This window comes from Pholcus phalangioides, unplaced genomic scaffold (assembly GCF_987345545.1).
Source record: "Pholcus phalangioides strain wild (caught in Gottingen) unplaced genomic scaffold, Ppha-v1.0 ptg000024l_1, whole genome shotgun sequence".
Lineage (NCBI taxonomy): Eukaryota > Metazoa > Arthropoda > Arachnida > Araneae > Pholcidae > Pholcus > Pholcus phalangioides.
Window position 1 is genome coordinate 25549363 of NW_028301616.1, and position 23189 is coordinate 25572551.

Here is a 23189-nt window from a genome sequence, read left to right on the forward strand (position 1 = left end):
TTTCTGTTCAATTTTTGATGTTAAGTGATTATTAGAGCCCGGATTATATGCGATAAAAAAGGGGCAAAATATGCACCAAAAAACTGAAATATGCACTAAAAACAAAGTAATATGCACTAGAAAAGCTGAAATATGCACTAAAAAAAAGTAATATGCACTAGAAAAGCTGAAATATGCACTAAAAACAAAGTAATATGCACTAAAAACAAAGTAATATGCACTAAAAACAAAGTAATATGCACTAAAAACAAAGTAATATGCACTAGAAAAGCTGAAATATGCACTAAAAAACAAAATAATATGCACTAGCAAACTGAAATATGCATCCAACCAACTCCATCCGTAGGAAATTTCCGTATGGCGATATGCTCGGAGTTGGTGTGTTTAGTAGTAGTAGTTGAATGAGGGGCCGTTCAAGTATTATGTAAGCAAATTTTTAGCCATTTTTGACACCCCGCCCTTGTCAGCAAAAGTCAGCAAAACGCTGACCCCCCCCCCCACCTTGTCAGCAAAATTTCGTCATCAGCTCTGCCCCTCTGAATCCTAACTCATATAAGCATTATCCAAACCCCCCTCCCCCCTTGTCATCAAAAGTCAGCAAATCGGAAACCCCTTCCCCCCCCCCCCCATCGATGATAACGTAATACTTGAACGGCCCCTCACCAAAAGAGGAACCTAGAGAGTTTGTAAACATATGAGTGACAAAAATAGAGTTGAAGCATGTGAATCACCAAGAGTGGCCTAGAAAGCGAGGGATCAGGTCAGTGAGTGAGCAAAAGCGTGACCCAGCGTGCAGGGATCAGATGAATGCACGGCCAAAAGAGTAATTTAGTGAGCGAGGGGAATTAGGTTGGTGAGTGACCTATGGGCACGTGAGTGACAAAAACTGTGACCAAGTGTAGTGTTTCCCAACCGTTTTTGATAGACAAGGTCAATATTGAGCTACCCCGCCTTCCTATAAAATGCAAAATGAGTATAACTTTTTTTTATAATTTGCAAATCATTGTAGAAATAAATTACAATTTCGCGGCACCAAATCTGTCACCGATGTAATGGCAGTGAATGATACCGCGGACCCCTTACAAAGTACTCAAGGACTCCCGGGGTTCCGCTGTCCACAGGTTGAAAAACACTGACCTGTAGAGTTTGTAAGCATGTGAGTGACCAAAACAGTGTGCAAACATGGGAATGACAAAAATAATCGCCTAGAGAGCGACGGACAAGGCCAGTGCGTAACCTAGAGAGTGTCTAAGCATGGGGAGTGACCAAGAAAGTGTATTTACAGAGGAGGGTGAAAATATCCTCCTCTTTCTTTACTCCTTTTTTCCCTATGAGGGAAAATATATACCAGCTTGATGACTATTATATATTACGGTAGCGTTTGAATGCTGCCGCAATGTTGTGCATGTAAACGGGCCTTATGTGTAGATTCGAATCAGTATTAGATGATTAGCATATTTAAACGAAGCGAACAGCAAAAAAAAAGACTATTAATTGTCAATGCGATTCACGCACTAGTTAATCAATGCGTGTGCCCCGATTATGTCGCGCTTGGATATTGGGGGAGTGTCATCCAATTTGTCGTCGAGATTTAATTTTGTCTCGATCGGGTCGGTCAATTATTCACCCTGTAACTGCTGACAGCGTTCGAACGCACATTTGAAGGTTGTTTTATCGAATCGAACAACCTTCACCTTGTATGTTGTACTCGTTTGGGTTTTCAATTTGAAATGTTTCAAGTATTTTCCGGAAATGGGAAGGAGGCTCGTATCTACTCCTTTACAGATGTGTAGGAGGCTTGTGCACCCTAGAAAGGCATTGGGAGGCTTCTCTATTTCTAGAAATTTGTAGGACGCTTGTTGTTTCAACTTCACATGTGTAGTAGGAGGCTTCTTGTTTCAGCCAGAAATGTATAGAATGCTTGTTATTTTCCACTTGAAATGTGTAATGGTAGGCTTATTATGTATCTTAGTCATTGTAAAGCCTGAAAATAATAGGTGGAATTTTCTATCTCGTGGTGGCAACAGGTAAATTTGTTTATAATATATATATATATATTTTTTGGAATTGACGAGCACGCCGTTTTGTACTTGTCGAATCCCAGTAATATGTACTATTTCCCACATTAAAGCACAAAATCGTTCCTAATTTATCAAACGCATCCCTGGAAATACGTGAGACGGTGTGCGTGACGCTACATATGAATATGAGGCTTGTGTGCGAGTAGAAATGCGTAACATGTGTGCGTACCCATAAAAATGCGTAGTAAATAATGATCCGCAGAAATGTGCTTAAGCGGCATGCGTATCCCTAGAAATGCGTAAGATGCGTGCGTGATGCTAATATGCATGTGATGCTCGTGCACGTGTAGAGATGCGTAAGAGGCGTGCACACCCGTGAAATGCAATACAATGTAAATGTAGATATGCATAGTAAATAAAAATGGGTAGAAACGCGTAAGAGTTGTGCCTAGCTGCAGAAATTAAATGTAGGAGGAGACATATATGTGCGCGTTTGGAAATATTTAAAAGGTGTTCTCACGCTTAGACGTGTATATATAGGAGACATGCGCACGCGCCTGTAAATGTGTACAAAGCCTATTTATGCTTTATGTACGTAAGTACCCCTGGAAACACGTAAGAAATGCGCGATAGTTGTGCATATAGGTGAAAGTGGGGGGGGGGGGGCTAATGCTTTTTCAAAGGAAAATAAGCAAATTTTCAATTTTTTTTGTTTTTTCATTCACAAACATACACACTTGTGCCATATATGATAGAAAACACTCGAAACAAATAATTTCAGTCGCTTTTGCAGTGATGATCAATTTCATATACAGTATCAACCTTTTTGTACAAGAAAGATAACCCTCAAATCACAATTTTTCAGTTTTTATGCCAAAAGCTAAAGTATAGGCCTGATATTGAAACGGAAGCTTCCCAGTTTTTCAATGGTTGTTAAGCCATAATGCAGCTTTGATAGAATATATTCAAGTTTCTCTCATCTTGCTTGAGAGAAAACACTTTACTACGCAGTGATCTCGGAGTGATGACTCCAATGTGTTTTTTTTTATACAATATGTACATTATACAGAGTGTCTTGAAAGTGCGGCGGCCTTTATCTCATTAACCGTCCGTCGTAGAGCTATGATTCAAATTTAAAAAATGCTCAACAGGCGTTCAAAAATTTTCCTGTACCAGTTTTGAGAGTAAAAAAAACGTATGTAATAAAATAAAAAACCTAAATTTTTAAACGGTTCCCCCTGTGATCTAACTTTCAATTAGAAAGTTGTTGCCCCGTTTCTCCTGATGCCAACTAAAATAATTCCATGTTTCTAAATGCAATATATTCCACAGAGATATTACATATATATAGAATTCGAAAAACGGAGGAAAAAAATTCGGGAAATAACAGCGATAAATGCATTTAACAGCGTAAAAAACCGTTTCACCCGCATATAACGCTGTTCTTTCCTAAATCTCAGTTTTTTGAATTCTATTTATATACAGTCAAACCTCGTTAATGAGCCACTCTTGGCAGAGCAAAAATATGACTTACTAAGCGGAGTGACTCGTTAAACGGAGTAAGCCATAGCTGTGCCAATTCATGCCCGAGGACAATTGGGACTTCCATAAAATGACCCGGTAAGCGGAGTGACGTGTTAAGCGGTGACGCACTAACGAGGTTTGACTGTAATAATATGTCTGTGAATATTGCACTTAGAAACATGGAATTTTTTCGTCGGCATCTGGAGAAACAGGGCAACAACTTTTTAATTGGAAGTTCGAGTACTACAGGGGACCCCGTATACTCATAAATTACTCGTATTAGCCATAAGGCCATGCGATTTTTTTGTGTCAATCAGTCGCCGAACTAGCAATCCTACTTGAGGACTAATTTCAAACCGAGCACATCTCAGGTATATCACCATCTATGGGTGATTTACTACTTGGTAAGTTGTGCTGGAAGTGTAACTGTGCGTGTACCTAACAGTCTGAGTGCGTATGTAGTGTTGTGTTTGATTTTTCAGTGCTGCCATCTATATTTCAGAAGTTGAAGTGTTATGATTGAATTATAGTTTGTAGCTCTCTGTGGCGAGACTTTTTAAAGGGGAGATCGGCTAGCATTCGCGCCTTGAAGTTGTAAACCACAGAAAACCAACTTCAACCGACCACCACTGTCGTGACGGTGGGGTCCGAATCCGGGACCTCGCAACACAAGTCGTCACTATGAACACTCGACCACCACAGCGGCTTGTTTTCTTCAATACTTCGAGCTAATTTTTCGCCTTTTGCTACTTAAGGCTATGTGGGGGAAGGGTGGGGGGGGGGGGAGACCTCATATAAGAATTTTGATTTTTTTTTTCATTTTGTTCCACATTGCATTCTATACAAAGGTGTTTAACATCTGGCTGATGTGAAGATATATTTTGGAAAGAGAGAAAATTACACTGCGCCTGCGGGGAATCGAACCCACGTTCTTTCACTTTCCGGGTGAACGTCCTAGACCGCTATACTACAGAGTAAAAGAATATCACAATCTGTCCTTAGAGCTCGTGTGCACTGAACGGAACCGTACATGGACGGTCAAACCTGACTCGAGCTCCAAGGACAGATTGAGGTATTCGTTGCCTCCGTAGTCTTGTAGTATTGGGCGTTCACCTGGAAAGTGAAAGAAGGTGGGTTCGATTCCCCGCAGGGGCAGTTGAATTTTTTCTTTCCAAAACATATCAGCCAGCTGTTAAACACCTTTCTATGGATAGCGGAGCTTGTGACATCATCCTCGGACACTGCATTCTCACTATAAAAACTGGCGCAGGGTAATTTTTGAACGCCTGTTGAGCATTTTTTTAAAAATTGGAGTCATATCTCTACGATGGACGATTGACGAGATAAAGGCCGTGCTAGCACTTACAGGGCACCCTGTTTAACCTATCTCGTTGAAAATCTGAAAAATAACACACAGATATATATATACAGTTAAACCTCGTTAGTGCGTCACCCGGTTAATACGTCACTCCACTTATCGGGTCACTTTTTGGAAGTCTCAATTGTCCTCAGGCAGGAATTGGCACAGCTATGGCTTACTCCATTTAACGAGTCACTCCGCTTACTAAGTCATATTTTTGCTCTCCCAAGAGTGACTCATTAACGAGGTTTGACTGTATATATAAACCAGGAGAGAAACACCTTCTCTAAAAATCACTACTACTTATCCCATTAGAACCCCGGAGGCTGTTTATATTTTTGAAATCTAAACAGCACAAGAAAATTTAACCGGGATTTATAAAGAGTATACAAATTAGCAGTATATCTTCACTGCCCAATTGGATCTTATATTAATATCTTCACTAAATGTAAATAAAATTAGTATTTGAAAATCATTCAAACAAAGAAACATCAGTTACTTTTAACGCCGAAAAAACCGGATTTGTGCCTCTTTTCTGTTTTCTCTAACATAATCACTAATAACTCACTTTCCGTGATTAATGACAGCAGCTTGATTGTTGTCATTAGATATGAAAGGAATACAGTTCCGACTCCGATTATTGTAATAACGGATAATGCCATAATTTGAGTATTTTTATCACTTTCGCCAAGTGCGGAACGGACCAATACCGTGACATGGGGGAAAATATTCGTTTATAGTTATCGGGACTTTCGTTTATGTACTTATATTATTATCGTTTTTTTCCGTCGAAAGTTTTGCGAATCGTGTAGGTAATGTTTAACCAATTTTTTTTTTATCATAAATTAGTGTTGCAAAACTGTATGAAGCCAGAAAATGTTCTCTCCTTTCCGTGTTGATCAGTATTTCTATATTTAATGTCGTTTAAATATGTTAAATAATGTTTATTTATGTACATGTAGAGCTGCTTTTGAAATTACCTTCTTTATTGTGAAGCACATGCTTGTCAAAAAAGGCCCTTCTCCTTCAGTTCTTGGTCAAGTTCTCTCAGTTATCCAGATTCACAGTTTTCATCTGAAAGAATTTCTCAAGAGATCTATATGGAACGTATCGTATATACTAGTGCTTCCCAAAGTGGCCGATAGAACCAAGTGATTTAACATAGGATCCTATGGGTTTATTTGAGTTGGGGGATGATGAGAGAAAAAAAAATTTGAAGAAGGGGGTGATGGAACAAAAAGTTTGGGAGATTATGGTATATACGTTAGAAAAAGTATCGTGATTCGAATGATACACATTAGACAGTTCCATTCCAACTCCTCACAATTTCTGAATAAAATAAGGGATTTTAGCTTAAAGGGAAGAAAAATCCCGTCTGAGACTATGGAAAAATAAACAAAAAACAATGGAACGTTTGTAACACAATAAGCGGCGTGAACTATATTTGAAAAAAAAAAACCAACAAATACCGAAACTTGGCCTTGTCCCATTAGACCCCACTTTCCCAATGCATATGACGCTCTTGACGCCTAGAAATGCTCAGGAGACTTGCCTGACACTAGAAATGTGTGTCAGGATGTTCGACCGAGGTGACACTTACGTCACGCGTTCACCATGAAAATGCAATGCCCTCACACCCGTCACTAGAAATTCTGAACATCTTCGGCCAGTTCAAGCATTCAATTGTTGCTTCATGCATTCTGAACCCTGCCTTGTGTGACATTTTATTGCTGCCTTGAATCAAGAGTAATATAAACGAATACATGATATTTTGAACTGTTCCAGACCACCTCTGCGTTCAAACCTGGGTCCTCGCGATGCGAGTCCGTCACTATGACCACTTGACCACCACAGTTGAAACAAAGCTATCCGGAGGATATTTCCTAGTCGAGTGATGGGCTAGCTACGGTCCAAGAGCGAGATATGACCCCGCAAAAGGGTTCCTTCTGGCCCACCAAAGGTGCTGTGGTAGAAAAGTACCAATACACACACAACACGGAAATGTCCTGTAAAATACAGAGCATATGGTCACACCATACATACACGTTTCTGACCTGCGAGCGGCAGAATCACCTCATATGGGGTCATTCAAGTATTACGTCAGCATCGAGGGAGGTTGGGGTTTCGGATTTGCTGACTTTTGATGACGGGGGGGGGGGTTTGAAGGTTGCTTACGTCATCAACCACCCGTTTTTGAAGATATGAAATATTCTAAGCTGCTGACGAAATTTTGCTGACGGGGGGAGGGGGGGGGGGAATCAGTGTTTTGCTGACTTTTTGCTGACAAGGGGGCGAGGGGGTCAAAAACGGCTGAAATTCTGCTTACGTAATACTTGAATGGCCCCTATCAGGCCCGCGCGTTCCTTTCAGGAAACGGTTCAAAGAATTCAAAAATGCATTTGTAATATAATGCATATGTAATATTATCCGGAATCACGAAAACACACAAGTTCTTTTTTGGGAATGATCCATGCCAGAGCTTCACGGCAGCATATGCCTATCGACGCAATATAGAATCACGAGCTGCTACAGTTTCCCTTTCTCATATGATGCGACACATTATAATATCTGTGTACAGTATAAATCGAGCACCGAGCATCTAAACGGAAATCCCTCAAACTAATTGGATGATGATGGTGGTGACAATGATGGGGGCCAACCTACGGCCATTTGAACCGTGAGCCAACTCTCTCTCTCTCTCTATGCGACTGCTGTAGATTATTTGGACACTCGGACGGAACATATACACACATACACAGAGAAGCCATTAAACAAGACCATGCAGGTGTAAACTGATAACGACGCGTCCACGGAATATCAATGTGCGGCGTCCGCAAACGTAGATAGATAAATTGATGGACAGACGTATCCATTGACCGCTATACGTTTCCGACCGGATTCGTCCTTTATCATGCTACTGTATAATATCTCGTGCGTTTTGAGACCCTAATCTGCAAATATCTCGCCGCGAAATCGGATGGGGTTTAGCTGTTCAAACAACTGGCACCATATCGATCACAAAAATTACCTCAATGAGAAAAAAGTCATTGAGAAATTTTTCGTTATTGTAAATCACTGTAATTAAATTTGAATTTCCCTCTCGAAATTTATTATGTTAAAATAGTATGAAAATTTGACAATAGGTGGCGACACAACTCGACAAATCAATAAAAAAAGTCAAAAATAAATTCAATGTGAGAAATGCACTTTCCTTACTTTCTATGCTCATGTGAATCACTAATCAAATTAATTTTTAATTTTCACTCGCCACTTATTAAATTGAAAAACAGGGAAGAAATTCGACAATAGATGGCGACACTGATTGCTAGAAGACACGAAATCATTTACAAAAATAAATTCAGAGAGAACACACCTCTTTTTAATGAGACAAACATCTTATCCGTATTGCTTGCGAGCACCCTGGTGCTCCCTCAACAATTTAAGAGTGCTTAATGGCAGAAGACATTGAAAGACCATGTTTTAAAGCACTGTCTTTAATCCTTGATGGTTAATCCCCTTATTAACCAAGGTGTGAACAACCTTTTTAGTCAGAAGGCGAGATATACGGCATTTCTGCTGCTCGCGGGCCCAGAAATTTGTATTTATAGGGTGAGCACATGACCTGTATTTTACGGTACATTCTCGTAATTTTGGTCGTCCCAACTTTTTTGTAGACCAGCTAATAGAAAGCATTATGATATCGAAGGATGACATACTCTGCCTGTGGATCACCTGTCTGTTCCGGGGATCACAGGTTGGGAAACGATTATCTAACGTGTCTGTTATCCGAATCTGGTGACATTTTGACTAGTATAATAACCTCCATAATTTTCTGAGTTTAAGGTAGTTTAATTTAGATAAGGTAGTTTAATTTAGATAAGGTAGTTTAATTTAGATAAGGTAGTTTAATTTAGATAAGGTAGTTTAATTTAGATAAGGTAATTCAGTTGTAAATAGAGGTGGTTTTGCCACCTTTGGGGTACACGAATTTTGCCGCCCTTCTCTTATTCTATTTTAATTTTCTTGACCACTCACATTACTCGAATTCGCTGCCCTGTGCTGTAACCCGTTTTGGCACCCCCAGCCCTTGAATATGCATGCCAGTGTTCCTGAGTACTTGGTTTGGTCACTCAATGCTTGTGTACTCTTTTGGTCACTCATACGCTTGTTTACTCTTTTGGTCACAATTATGCTCGCAGACTCCCTAGGTCATCCTTTTGGCCAATTACGTGCTTGCACACTGTTTTGGTCATTCACGTGCTTGCACACTGTTTTGTTCATTCACATGCCTGCACGCTGTTTTCGTCATTCACATGCTTGCACACTGTTTTCGTCATTCACATGCTTGCACACTGTTTTCGTCATTCACATGCTTGCACACGTTCTAGGTCATTCTTTCAGCCACCCACATGCTTGCACACGCTTTGTGTCAGCCTTTTGCTCACTCACCTGCTTCCACATTCTTTTGTGTCCATGCGTGCAAACCCTCAGGGCCACCGACTGAACAAAAGTCTCGCTCTCTGGACACAGAGGCGGATTCATGGTTATAAAAATTTCGCCGCCCTTTGTATAAATTTTCTTGGCCACTCGTTCCCAAAATTTTCCGCCCCTCCGGACTTGCCGCCGTGGGGCGGCCCACCCACTATATATAAGCCCCCCTCTGTAAATGGTTATTTACCCCCACTGTGTACGGTTAGGTAGCAATAGTTGTAAATTAGGAAATTCTCTCAGTGAAACCTGTATGAACACACATGCATGTCCCGCTTTTAAGAGATTAAAATGTGGTCACCATAATTACACACAGCCGAGTATTTCCAGTCTCAGTTGCGAGTTGGTAATTAAAGCTTTTTTTGCTAAAGAAAGTTCCGAATAGTTAGTTAATAGCTAATGTATATCCATGTACGACGGAGCCCCGTCCCCCACATGGGACGAATCCCGGGATCTAATGCGGATACGCTTCATTATTTCGAGAGTTTCTTTCCTGAAGAGTCCATTACCAGAATCATCCGAAGAATGTTCGAGAAAAAAAGAGTAATTTTTACCGCCCCTCATGGGGATACAACCGCTAAAGAAATTCAGTTTTGGTTTTTTCAAAAAAAAAAATCGGAATTTTCTCCCAAACGTTTTAAAATGATTGATTTTTTCTTTTCAATTTTCTCTTCGATGTTCGAAAATTCCCCGGAGTCATCCCCATGAAGGAACATTCGGAAATCCCTTCCCTCTTCTTTTAAATTTCCCTGAAAGAAAAAAAAATTTTTTTGACCCAAATTTCAAGATATCATATGAACCAAAATTTCTTTTCCATAACGTTAATTAAAATCGTATAAATTTTCTAAAGTGTTGTGTGTCAGTTTGCAGGTAACAACAAAAAAAAAAAAAATGTGTATACAGTAGAACCTCTCAATAACGGACACCCATGGGGGAAACCAGAAATTTCGTCCGCTAATGAGGAAGTACGATATACTGTACAACGGAACCTCGTTTATACGATTTTCATATTTACACGACGTTTGGTTTCGGTCGCAACTCTGGTTTTCCTAAAGCCGGGTTTTCCTAGATACAGTGCATACAGCGTAAAAACTGCGTAAAATTGGTTAAAAAACCTGAATTTCAAGTTTTTAACCAATCAGCATTTTCGCGCTGCACGCGGCGCAGAAATTCTATTCCTAGGAAAACCCGGCTTTAACATTGAAATGTTACCTGTGACAAAACACCAGTGGTTATGCATAATCACCAATCATCTCGATAAAGAAAGTTTGATTAAATTTCACTGCATTTATATCACTTTCACTAGCGATTATGCATAATTCCCAAATAAAAATGGAAAGTTTGATAAATATGGAAAAATGTATAACCCTTCATTAAACTAATTAATTATTTTTACTCGTACATAATACGTGCACACTAGAAATACATATTTTGCAATAAAAATTAAATTGAAATAAGTGTGAAGAAAGTAAAAGCATTCTTAACAACATCATCAGTATTGTAATGTTGTCTTTCTTCGCACGTACCAACAAACACAATCATAATTACCGTTCGAATTCACAATCTTGGATCGTAGTTATGTTCAGTTAATTAAAGTAATTAATTGACGATTTATCTCATTCCCCAACACGAGCTTAGGATTGAACATAATGTCAGTTGAATATGATAAATTCTCGGTTTATGACCAAAAATTAATAAATTAAGAGTTTGGAAACAAAAAATTAGAGTTTGCGTGATTTTACTGTCTGTCCGCTATGGAGTGTCTACTAACGGGGAGTGAAATACATCAAAACCCTGTTACACGGGACCGGGGATCAGGAAAGTGTGTCCGTTAACGGGGGAAGTGTTCGTTTTAGGGGAGGTTCCACTGTATACATTATTTTTGAATTTCATCAAAATTTTGCGAATTTCTGAAAATTTTAATTTTTCTTAAATGTTAGAATAGAGCTTTTGTTAGGCTCCAAAATTTTAATAATTTTATGGAGAATTTGTCTTTACACCCAGAAGTATTCCAAGTGCTGGTTTTGGTCGTATAAAGTGTTTTTTAGGAATTTGAAAATTTGTAATCGAGTTTCACAAAATTTCGCCAAGGGTATTGCCGAGGATATTGATTCGTGCCTACGTAGCGATCAGTTAGAATCAGACTGTTTACACCCACGAGAGAGTCGTAAATGACCATAAGGGTGAGGGTACCACAGGTGTCAGACTATTAGGGGCAAGTGACTCACGGGTATATACGTATTAGGACCAGTGCTGTCTTAACGCATGGGCTCACCCGAGCACGGCCCGGGGGCCTCAAGAGAAAAGGGGCCCCCACAAAAACGCGATCTGGTAAAAATTTTCTAGAATTTACCAGGTAGGGCCTCAGAAAAACCGCATGGTCCGGGGGCACATGATTCTCTTAAGACAGTCCTGATTAGGACAGAAAAATTGTGAACAAAGGATATACATATGGCTAAATGTAGGCAGATGAAAACCGGGTTACTAGAAAAAATATACTGACTCCATAATTGGCGATCAACTTTTAGTCATGGACCACCCGGAAATCTTGGTGTCCGCCATGGACTCCCATTTATTGCTGCAGAAACTACAGACATTTATCAACGAGAATGTTATCTAACAGTGGCGGCGGACATTCTCTTGAGTGCGATGCTACAGCAATGCTATCTACTACCACTACTAAACTGAACTTGCACCTCGTACATATTCCTCTGCGGAATTTCTAACGAATCGGTACATGTTGTGCGAGTGTATGCATATGCATGGCCCTAACATATCTTTGTTGTCCGACTTTTGCTCGTTTCGTGTATTTGCTAGTACTGCCGTCTGTGGGTCCATAATTTGAAGTAAAGATGGTGAATGCTTGAGATTTAATGTTATGTCAGTATCTTATTGTACGACTGAATGCTCTCTGCGGAGAGACTTTGAATGCCATCTACTGGACTGCAAAAGGACCGAAAGAGCAAAAACAACGTTTCAATGCTATTATCGAGAGATATCACTACAAGTATCATTTTTTTTTGTCAAATCATAACAACATCAGTACCGCAGAGTCTGCGGCGCACAAGTTGACGACCATTGCTGTAGGAGAAAGCGCAGGGGTACGCATACTTTTTATCCCGTGGGCATGATATGAGGTAATGCTGCCGCTCACGGGCCAGAAACCTGTATGTATAGTGTGACCATATGACCCGTATTTAACGGGACATTTCCGTAATTTTGTGGACGTCCGAATTATTTTTTTTAAATAAAATTTCCCGTTTTCTTCCTTATTTCCAAAGGATTTTACTAGAACTTTTGAAATCAAGAATTAGGATTTTTTTTCATGACTTAGTCTCATATACACAATTATCATAATTTAATTTATATCATAATTACAGTCATAAAAACATCATTCATATCAAATATTTTTCAAACAAGCTCCCTACTTCTCGCCATTGGCGATTTTTCAGAAATTTTTAGCTATAGTTGGCAACTTTACTTGACTTTAACAGCTTTTTCTTTACGTTAATTGGCAATTTTACTGGTCTTTAAAAAAATTCTAAAGGCTATAATTAGCAATTTAACTTGCATTTGACAATCTTTTGCGGCGATAATTTGGGATATCTCTTTTTCTATTTCCCGGATCTTGCTTTCCTATTTCAAGTGTTTTCATGAAGGAAACAAGGTCAGCCTAGGCATTTATTGTGTTGCGTGTGTTGGTACTTTCATACCGGAACACCTTATGGCTGAGGATAACATGTAAACATTATCAGTATACAGTAACATGCATATAGCAATATGCATATAACAATGTGCATATAGAAAGTGTTGTGTGAATAGTGACAAATAACATGTTAAAACTTTGTTGATTTTAATTTTTGAATATATTTTCATGTTATTATAGGAATTTTATTTTATTCATGTCATATTACGTGAATTAATTTATATTATTTCGAACTGGTTCGCGTCAGTATGTTCTAGTCGACGTTAGATAATATGAATGGATCACATATTCAACATTTGGGAGACTGATAAAGCGCATGTATATTAATGTATATTTATTAAAGCAATAATGGCGTCTTAATGTAGTAACCTCGGGAGCATCAAATTCCTGCTCGCGTGATGTTAATGGTGCTGCCCGAGGTATAATGTAAGCTGTAATTGTAGTAGTAATCTTTTTGTTCTGTTATTATAATTGTGATGCAATGTAAATGGTTTTGTAAGGTGAATTGTTAACCTCGGGGGGCCAATGGTGCTCCCGGGGGTAGAATGTATATATATTTATATGTGTTTTTTTTAAAGTAAATAAATGCTCCCTCAGGGGAACTCCCGTATGGCGAAACACATTCGCCGGGCCGAGGTAAGTAACTCGCACCGGAACACCTTTGACAGGCTGGATGGAACCCCTTGGCGGGCCGCATCTGGCCCACGGTACGTAGTTTGTCCATCACTAATAGGAAATACCCCCAGATAGCTTTGTTGACCGATTATCGCACCTCTCGCTCTATTATATCAACAAAGGAAATTTCAATTGTAAATTCTCAAGGGGCGGTCTGCAATTCGACCGCTAAAATCACGGGTCTCTAGAAACCATCGGTTCCTCAGCTTCTGAAATTCTCATCCAAAGTCTTGTTTTTTGTTTTGTTTTTTTCCTTCAAGGATGTCTGTCAACTCGCCTCTGTATCCAGATCCCGCCAAGCCCGTCCTGACCAAAAGATATAGAGAAGATGAAGACGTCCATTCGATAGCTAAGAAGTTCAGGAATCTCGAGGTCCGAGAACATAGAAGCAGCAACAACAACGACGACGAAGACGACGATGACCATCTGGCATTCCGGCAAGTGCGACGACGACCATCTCTGGGTAATGCTGCCAACAAGGCCAAGACCTCTTCGTACGATCGTTTTCCAGAGGCGCCGGCTAAGAGGCCAAGATTGGAGTACTTGGACCTTGCCTCGACCGATCGAGCTGCTTTCTCGGCCGGTATGGTAGAATTCTTGACCGAAAGACCGACCGGACTGTACGTCTACAAACCAGAGCTAGGTGCGCGAGAGAACCCGTATTACTATTACGTCAATTATATCCTGTATGATGCCTGGGTCAGGCGAACCATCAAGTCCTAGATGCCTGTCGCCAATCGCTTTGTTTCGTCTAACGATTGCGTTGTGTTACGCCATCTTTACGTTGGCTCGTTGAGACATTGAATAAATAGTTAGAAACGGTTTATTAACCCTGTATTTAATTGACTTCCATTATCAATAACGCTGTTTCTTGCTATTGGCGATTCTTGGTGTCACCAAAGCGATGTACTTAATTCATTTTATCGACCAATTGCGAAAAATCAATTAATACCGAAACTTGAGGGTTTCAGAGTAAATTTCAATGCTTTGGTACCGAAAGGAGTTTATTTAGCACTCATGTAATTCGTCGACGTAACTCCACCGGGTACTGGCCGGTTTTCGGATGACCGCCGATTGGCTGTGAAAGAACCAGGCAAGCCGTATATGGGATTGTTTGGAAGTTCAAAAGAAAGGCCACCGAATAAATCACAGCTTGGAACCATTGCCGTCCTAAAGCACGGGCCTACCCGGGCTTCTCGAGAGAAGAGGGGGCCTTACGAAAACGAGATCAGATTAAAATTTTCGAGAGTAAGCATGTAAGTAGGGCCTCAGAAAAATTATTTGGCTCGGAAGCCCGAGATGCTCTTAACACGGCTCAGATCGGAACACCAGGTTACCATCAAAAGTGTCAATTCAAAACAAAAATACCGCTTTAAGAAGTCGTCCCGATAACCGACTAGGACCGATTATGATTATGCTAGGACCCTATGCTTTCATGTAGTTCGGGTGGCACCGCCGCTGCTTATGGCCATCTGGCGTGTGGAACAAGATCTCAACTGCGAAATATCAATATTCAGTTGGATTAGGCCCGTCTAAACGAAATTGGCGGAAGGATAAAGCATATTTTCTTGGCATCATAGGGTTACCATCGTGAATGTGCTATATTATATTGTTTTGGTTACCCCTGTGATACCAAAGAGTTCTAGAGAAGAAAGACCGCCGATGATATTATCACTTTTCACTGACCGTTTACTTCTATTTCAAGTTTAGTTTATTTGTGACTAAGAATTTTACTACAATTAGCACATAATTTAGGTGGAAAAACTGCAATGGAGCTGTTACTTACAGATTAAACCACATTTTATATGACACCTTACAGTTGCCAGCCATAATTGGCGATTTGTTTAAGCGGACTCAATATAACCGCAACGACACGCTTGAGTTGCCATAAAATATGATCACCTATAATTGGCTACCAATGCTCTAAAAACAATCACCATGTGAATGGAATTTTACAGTTGCCACCATAATTGACACCATATTTGGTGATTATATAAACGAACTGTTTACAACCGCATTTTACGATACGCTGCTGCTGCCATAAAATATAATCAACCCTAATTGACGAACAACGAAAAAGTCACCAAATGACTGAAACCTTGGTGTTGCCTTAATTGACACCATAATTGGCGAGTTATTCAAGCGGACCGTACATAGACGCATTAAACGACAGGTTGGGATTGCAATAAAATATAATCACCAATGATTGGCGACCAAAGCGCTGGTCAAAAAGTCACCAAATAACGAAAACCACGATTTTTTGCTCTTCATGCTTCGTTTTCGGTGTTACCACGATTTTATAATTTTGCTCTTTGAGATTCCGAATAAACAATTTTAGGCTCGTCGTTTCGAGCGTTTGGAAACTTTTATCATCATCAGAGTATGGCTGCGTTCATAGTAGAACGAAGAATTGCGACTAGGAAGGAAAAAAAAATGCATAGGAGTGAAAGAAGAGATGTTCGCACATAGTAAAAGAGTAGGAAGATAGAGAAAATGCACGGAGGGGGGGGGGGATTCTGAAATGTAAGGCTGTGCACATAGTGAGGTGATCAAGAGGTATGGGACGCATAGTAGAGACTAGCGACGAAACCAATTACATTGTTTTGTTCTACTCCTCACATACTCAAGCAGCAAAACAAAGAAGAGAAAGAGGGCGCTAAGCAAAAGGTGCGGGAGTTGAACAAACATGTTTGTTTTCACCTCGATCTGCTTATTTACGCTATCTGCTGTTTTGTTCCGTTTCTCCATTTTTTTTCTTTCCTTCTTCTGCGGAAAAATCAGCATTATCATCACACCATTACATTTCAGAACCGCTCCAACCATTTTCTCTATACCCATTTTTTTCACTATTTGCGGAGATCTTTTTTTTTGCACCCCGCTATGCATTTTTTTTCCTTCCTGGTCGCAATTGTTTTGGAACACGTACCTCTTCATCACACCTTCAGACTGCGCTCCACTAAGAGCGCAGTCTGAAGGTGTGATGATGATGTTCCTTCCGCAGAAGAGAGAGAGAGAAAAAAAGGGAGAAACGGAACAATCAGCAGAAAGCGAAAATCAACAGATCGAGGTGGAAACAAAGATGTTTGTTCAACTCCCGCACCTCGTTGAGTGGCCTCTTTCATTTTTTCGCCCTGCTTCTCGGATATGTGCTGGGTAGAACAAAACACAATTTCAGTCACTAGTCTTTATTATACATTCCCGTATCTCGTGGTCGCCTCACCATGTGCACGACCTAAGTTTTTCCCTTTACTACCACCGTCGACCGACTAAACACAATAGAGTCAGCCGTGGTGTTGTACTAATGTCCCTCATTCTAACCAGATCATGACCCTCCGCTCTGTCTCAATGTAGAGATATAAGCAGGTGGTCGAAGAAGACCCGGGCTACGTTGGAAAATACTATAGTGGTCCTCAAACTTTCGTCACTTTCTATCTGCGATTCTCCAGAATAGTCTTACAAAGAACCGCTTCAAAGAATGAAAAGGCACATGTCAATAATACCAGCTCACTGCGATGCCCCTGGTAAAGGTTGGTGACGCCACCACGAGACGCACGCTTTCCAGAACAGTCATCGGCGATCTATATACAAATATCTGTGCTCAAGATATGACAAACACTCCCTCGAGTAGCAGTAGGATAGTAGCATGTATACAATGCAGTCCTTGCGAGAGATGTGCAGCATGTGGAGACCATACCTACAGAGGGACATAGACTTGGTTGAAGGGGTGCAGAGAAGAGCTACGCGTGTCCTTATTGGCACACGGGGCTTGAGTTATGAAGAGACACTTCATTTTTTGAATATGTTTACATTGGATGAACGCAGGTGTCTAGGAGATATGATCGAAGTGTTCAAAATTTTCAATGGGATAGATAGGATGGACCATGAACTTTTAGTACACTGCCAATCGATTGCTTTTACAAGGGGACACCAGTATCGATTGGTGAGGGACAATGCAAGGCTATGGCAGGGAATTTTTCTCTAATAGGGTTGTTAATAAATGGAATAGCTTACCCCCCCCCCGGGGGTAGTAAATTGTAACACAATTGACGCGTTTAAAAAGAAATACGATCATGTTGGGGTAAATCGAGAAGCTATCCATTCTTAGAATAAGACAACCATAAGTATTCTTTATGGGCATTGTATAATATTTTATCATGTGTATATATTGTTTATTGTTTATATTTATTATGTATATATTGATTATAATTTTTGTTAATTGCATTTTTAATTGGGTTGCTGTACTTTTGAAATATATGACATCCATATTTTTATGGGCATCTCAGTCACCTCGTTGGGCATTTTGCCTGTTGTGGCGTGGCATTTGTATTTGGAGAATCAAAAATTTCTAATTTTCGCCTGCTTTTCTAACATGGGCTGCGTTCATCTGAAACAGAATCATTCACGTATAAACACTATCCAGTCAAAGCAAAGTTAAGGCATTTCAACACCGATCTCTCAGATCACTTATTAGCGTTTAAATGGGGCTGAAAGGGGGGGGGGAGTTTCTGATGATGATTAGTACCAAGAGAGTTGGAAAATTTTAAGACGAGCAATTCTTTTGTTCTCAATGCTCAAAATATCCAAGTTTTACAGACTATGGCCTCTAAAATTACCAATAAACTTTTGAAACAGTCATTTATGGCAGAAAAATTTCAAGAGAAAGACATTTTCACCAAAGTTTGAAAATAGGCAAAAAAAATTCATTTCTATGGCATTTTGCCCGAACTTCCGGGCTCTAATTATCAGAATAATATGTTGTGGTTCCGCTCGTTGCAGTACGAGAGTAATTGGTTTAGCGTGGCCCTACTGCTGCTACTCGACGGAGTGTGTGTCATATCTTGAGCACAGATCTCAAATTGTGTATATTTAATTTTCTTCTGCCTAAAACAACTGCGCCTGATCTAGTCACTAAACTAAGTACCTGTAAGAACAAACATGCTTACGTATTGCTAGTAAGTATTTCAAATTCAATGTAAAACATTTCTGGCTTTGTCATACAAAACAAAAGTCACCAAACTCAAAACTTTTCATGCTCTGGACCAAAATTGAAGACCAACAAAATATTGAGCAATCGATGCATTTTTGAATAACCGAAATGAATAAATAGAATTGATCGTATCGAGTTTTCGTGTGCAATTAAGAGTTTGTAAATTAAATTTTTTTTTTTTTGATTAATCGTTCTCATTCGTTTCCCAAGAACGGAAATTTCATTTTTCTTTCAACGAGAAAACACAATTTTTTTTTTCAGCTCATAAAAGAAATGTATGGAATCTGGATTTTAATTTCCTGAGAAAAGACAATTGAAATTAAATTCTGAGAGGAATTAAAAAAAAAAAAATTATAAAAACTATCTACATAATGAAGAATTTCGCGATTTAATTGAAATTTCCCCCTTTTTTTTTTCTTCTTGTTTTTCATGTTTAATCATTCCGGAAATTTTTCCCTTCTAAAATTCTGCTTGGAAATTTTTTTTTTCATGGAACACACTGAATAGAATCTTTTAGCGGCACGAATTTTTCAATTGGCATGTTTTCTATTTCTAGAATTTTATGACACGGGGTATTTTGTATATCAGCTGTATCTTTTCGTTACCTCCGCTAACGAAGATTTTTCACTGCCTCGGATAACGGAAACGGATTATTCGGCCGATGAAAATCATGGTTCCCTTCATGGATGTGTGTGTGTGTGTGTGTCTACTGATAAATCGACATATTCCTCACCAACAAATCAATTACAGTTATAAACTCTGAATTCTTAAACAGCTATCATAAAATATCTTACGTAGTCAATGCAACGAAATCCACTCACACTGCCCGGCTCTAGCGATAGCCTGCGGATTAGCAATCTGCTACGACCACAAGATGAGCGAAACTCACTTTTGAAATGAACATAAAATTTATTTCACAAAGGTGATTAGGTGATTTGGTGGGGAAAAAAGAGTCACACATTATTGTTCAAAAAAGACTCACGCTAGATGACGCTGTTGTGAAACGGCAGTAAAAATGCACACTTGCGAACAAATGCTGAGATAAGACTGAATATAGCATTTTGGTTAATGGCAAGGATTCCACTTTTGAATATAATAAAGGAATGATTATCAAAAATAATTATGTTTTGGCTACGCTCGTTGCAGTACGGCAGAAGATGTACAGTCGAATCCCGTTTTAACGAATACCGTTATAGCGAAAATCTCGTTTTAACCAACAATTTTCTAATCCCTCAGATAAGTTCACATAGGAACAATGTAAAAACCTGGAAATCCTTTACAACGAAATTTCGTTATAACGAAGTGATTTCTCCGGTCTCTTGGAGTTCGTTATAACGGGATCCGACTGTATAGCCTGGCCTCACTGCCACTCGAGAGTGTCATAACTTGAGCACGCGTCAAATTTGTATCTTAGGGTAAATGATAAATCCGGTACATAATGACAGACGGTTAATTATGCATAATCCCAGCGTGATTTGGTAAGTTTAATCATGTTTACCGTCGATTATGCATTGCACGCACGCGCGTCGTTGGTAAATTTAATAAAGACTAAAAAATCATCAATTTCACCCGTGTTTATGTATAATACCCAAACGTCGCGTCGTTGGTAAACATGATATAAATTGTACTGTATGATATATTACACATGATAATTCATACATTATTATAGCATTATACCGGGTTACTATCGTAAAATTTGTTAATATATCGGAGTATGGTCTTAAAATTTATCACTATATCGGGGAACGATCATAAAGTTTGTTATCGTTATATCGGGCTTCCGACTATATTTATAACACATACGAATACAAATACAAATACAACGCCACAACAGGCAAAATGCCCAACGAGGTGGCTGAGAAAACGATGCCCATAAAAATATGGATGTCGTATATTTCAAAAATATAGCAACCCAATTAAAAATGCAATTAACAAAAATTATAATCAATATATACTATATATACTGTAGTCTTATAATCAATATAGACTACATTTGTAATTTTTTCCCCCATTTATCGAATTCACCAATTACACCAGGGTATTTTGCATAATCACAAATAAATATCATGAATTTCTAGTATTCATCCTTACCGACGACGCTTGGCTATTATGCATAACCACCGGTAAAAGTGATGAATTTATCAAACTTACCAAGACTTACCGGAAAGTATGCGTAGAAGCGAGTTATTATGTATAATAACCGATTTATCGCATTCATCGTGACACGTATATTTCATTTTCCTATGCCTATATAGTGAATAGGACAGATGTAACAACATATTACTGCAGATATGTAAAAGTTATACAATTCGAACTCTAACGCACTGACCATGTCACGTGCAGCACGTTTTGTGGTCTGGACAATTTTAGTCTTTGATGTGGGTTGCAGTCGATCATCTCTCTTTCAGATGCTTATGTGCTTTGAGTTTCTCAGCCTTTCAAAGTGATCTTTTGAGATTTGTTGGATGTAGTTCAGAGGACAGTTGGAATCTTCAGGTCTTTTCTATTATCGGTACCTCTGAAATCAGAATTCTGTTTTAGATCTAACTCCGACCGACTGAATTTTATTTTTCTCGCCTCTCCTTAGCTGAAGGGACTGCCCTGCGACTTACAGACAGTCCTTGATGGCTATGAAGGGGGATTATAGACAAGGCTGCGCATGTTTTTGTAGATGTGGAGTGCTCGTAACTTAATAGAAATAAAAAAAAAATACGGTCCACAGGCAGATGCCACCATCAGAATATTAATTCAGATCTTTTTGTCAGAAGCTCAAGCTTCCCTATACTACCACCACCACTACTACTACTACACCAGACATGCACCTCGTCCATATTGACCCTATGCTACCACAAGAGTTCTAAATTAGTCAATTGAGTCATGAAACTGCTCTGCGGGAGAAAAGGGAAAAAAACTACTTAAGATAAACTTACAAATTGTGAAGCAAAAAACTCCCGGTAAGGATGGAATTTCGGAAAAGAATTAAATTCAAAAATAAATCTAGGCACGTGTGTGTGTGTAATAAAATACGACAAGGAATGAACACAACTCAGCATACCATTCGTACAAGCAGAGCCATCCCTTACACGCCTCAATACCTTGTGGCATGGATAGCCATTTTTGTCAGTCTGAGAGATTAGACAAACAAGTATTATACATGACATGAAACAACGGAGAGATGTTACTATTAAGAAAAATAAATATTATGCGAGAAATGCGTGTTTTTTAAAACGGATACATTAACAGTACCGAGTTCTCGTCTTGCTCCGTTTTGGTTTCTCTTATTAGAAGAAGGAACGGGATTTTTTTTTTTTTTGCACGGAAAAAAATTGTAAACATTTTGTCGGTAGAGGGCGCCACACAAACGCAAATCGCTGGAATTATGCAAATTATAGTCCTATAAAATGTGAGGGTGTAAGATTAACAGAACATTTCTGAATTTTCTTGTTACTGGCACTTGCATTATGTTTTCGTCATGACGTTGACGTTGGTGGGGGTGGAGATAAATCACTGTTGGTTAAGATGCTTTACTCCAACCACAATTAGCCGGCTGAAGCTTGCTGAACGCTTTGGACACAGAAGGGATTGAAGAAAGGTCCATGTCCAAAATTCTGTGATTCGCTTCCGTGTAGCGCCCACTATCGACAAAACTTTGTACTGAAGTTTTTTTCTCCCCGTGTGAGAAAACGAGTTTTTCCGCAAACCGCATTCAAAAATACACCTATTATTTGAATTTTTATTAATTTTTCAAACTCTTTACGAATGTATGGGACACCCAGTATAGCTGCGTTGCTTCTAGTGATGTTTGGCGCCTATAAATTGGCGATCAGATAGATAAAACACATACAATGCGCGACGTACACACAAACATCAGCGAAATTTCTTCCTCGCACGCATGTATCTACAACGACGTAATTTTACAAATAGGCCTTTCCAAGTTTCTTCTCTTGTTGGACGAGACGAAATCCCGAGAAGAAAAAAAATTACCCCATAAAATTACCAAAAAATAAACGTCGCGATTTTTAAAAGAAATTCCAAATAAATTTCAAAGTCCCATTTAAGAAACTGTTTCAAGGGAAATAGGGGTGTGATTTTTTTTGTTTTTTGTAGCCTCTTGAAAACACTTAAGTATTCGCCGTAAACGTCTTCCAAGAATTTCCTGGAAAATGACTTTCACATGCCGGCAAAACAAAAAAAAGAGGAAAAAATTTACTTTTTTTTCACCTGAATTATTTAAGGAAAAACGTATAATTTTTCCTGTTTTTTTCCCCCCCAGGAAATTTTTCTGGAGTTGAGAGAGACGTGCGGCCGCCAAACTTCTTGCTCATGTAAAACTCGATAAAAATGCAAACGTGTTACTTCACACGAATCGCGTATTTACGTGCTTCCTTAATACGGCCAACGACGTCTTTAGAGACATTTGAGACGACG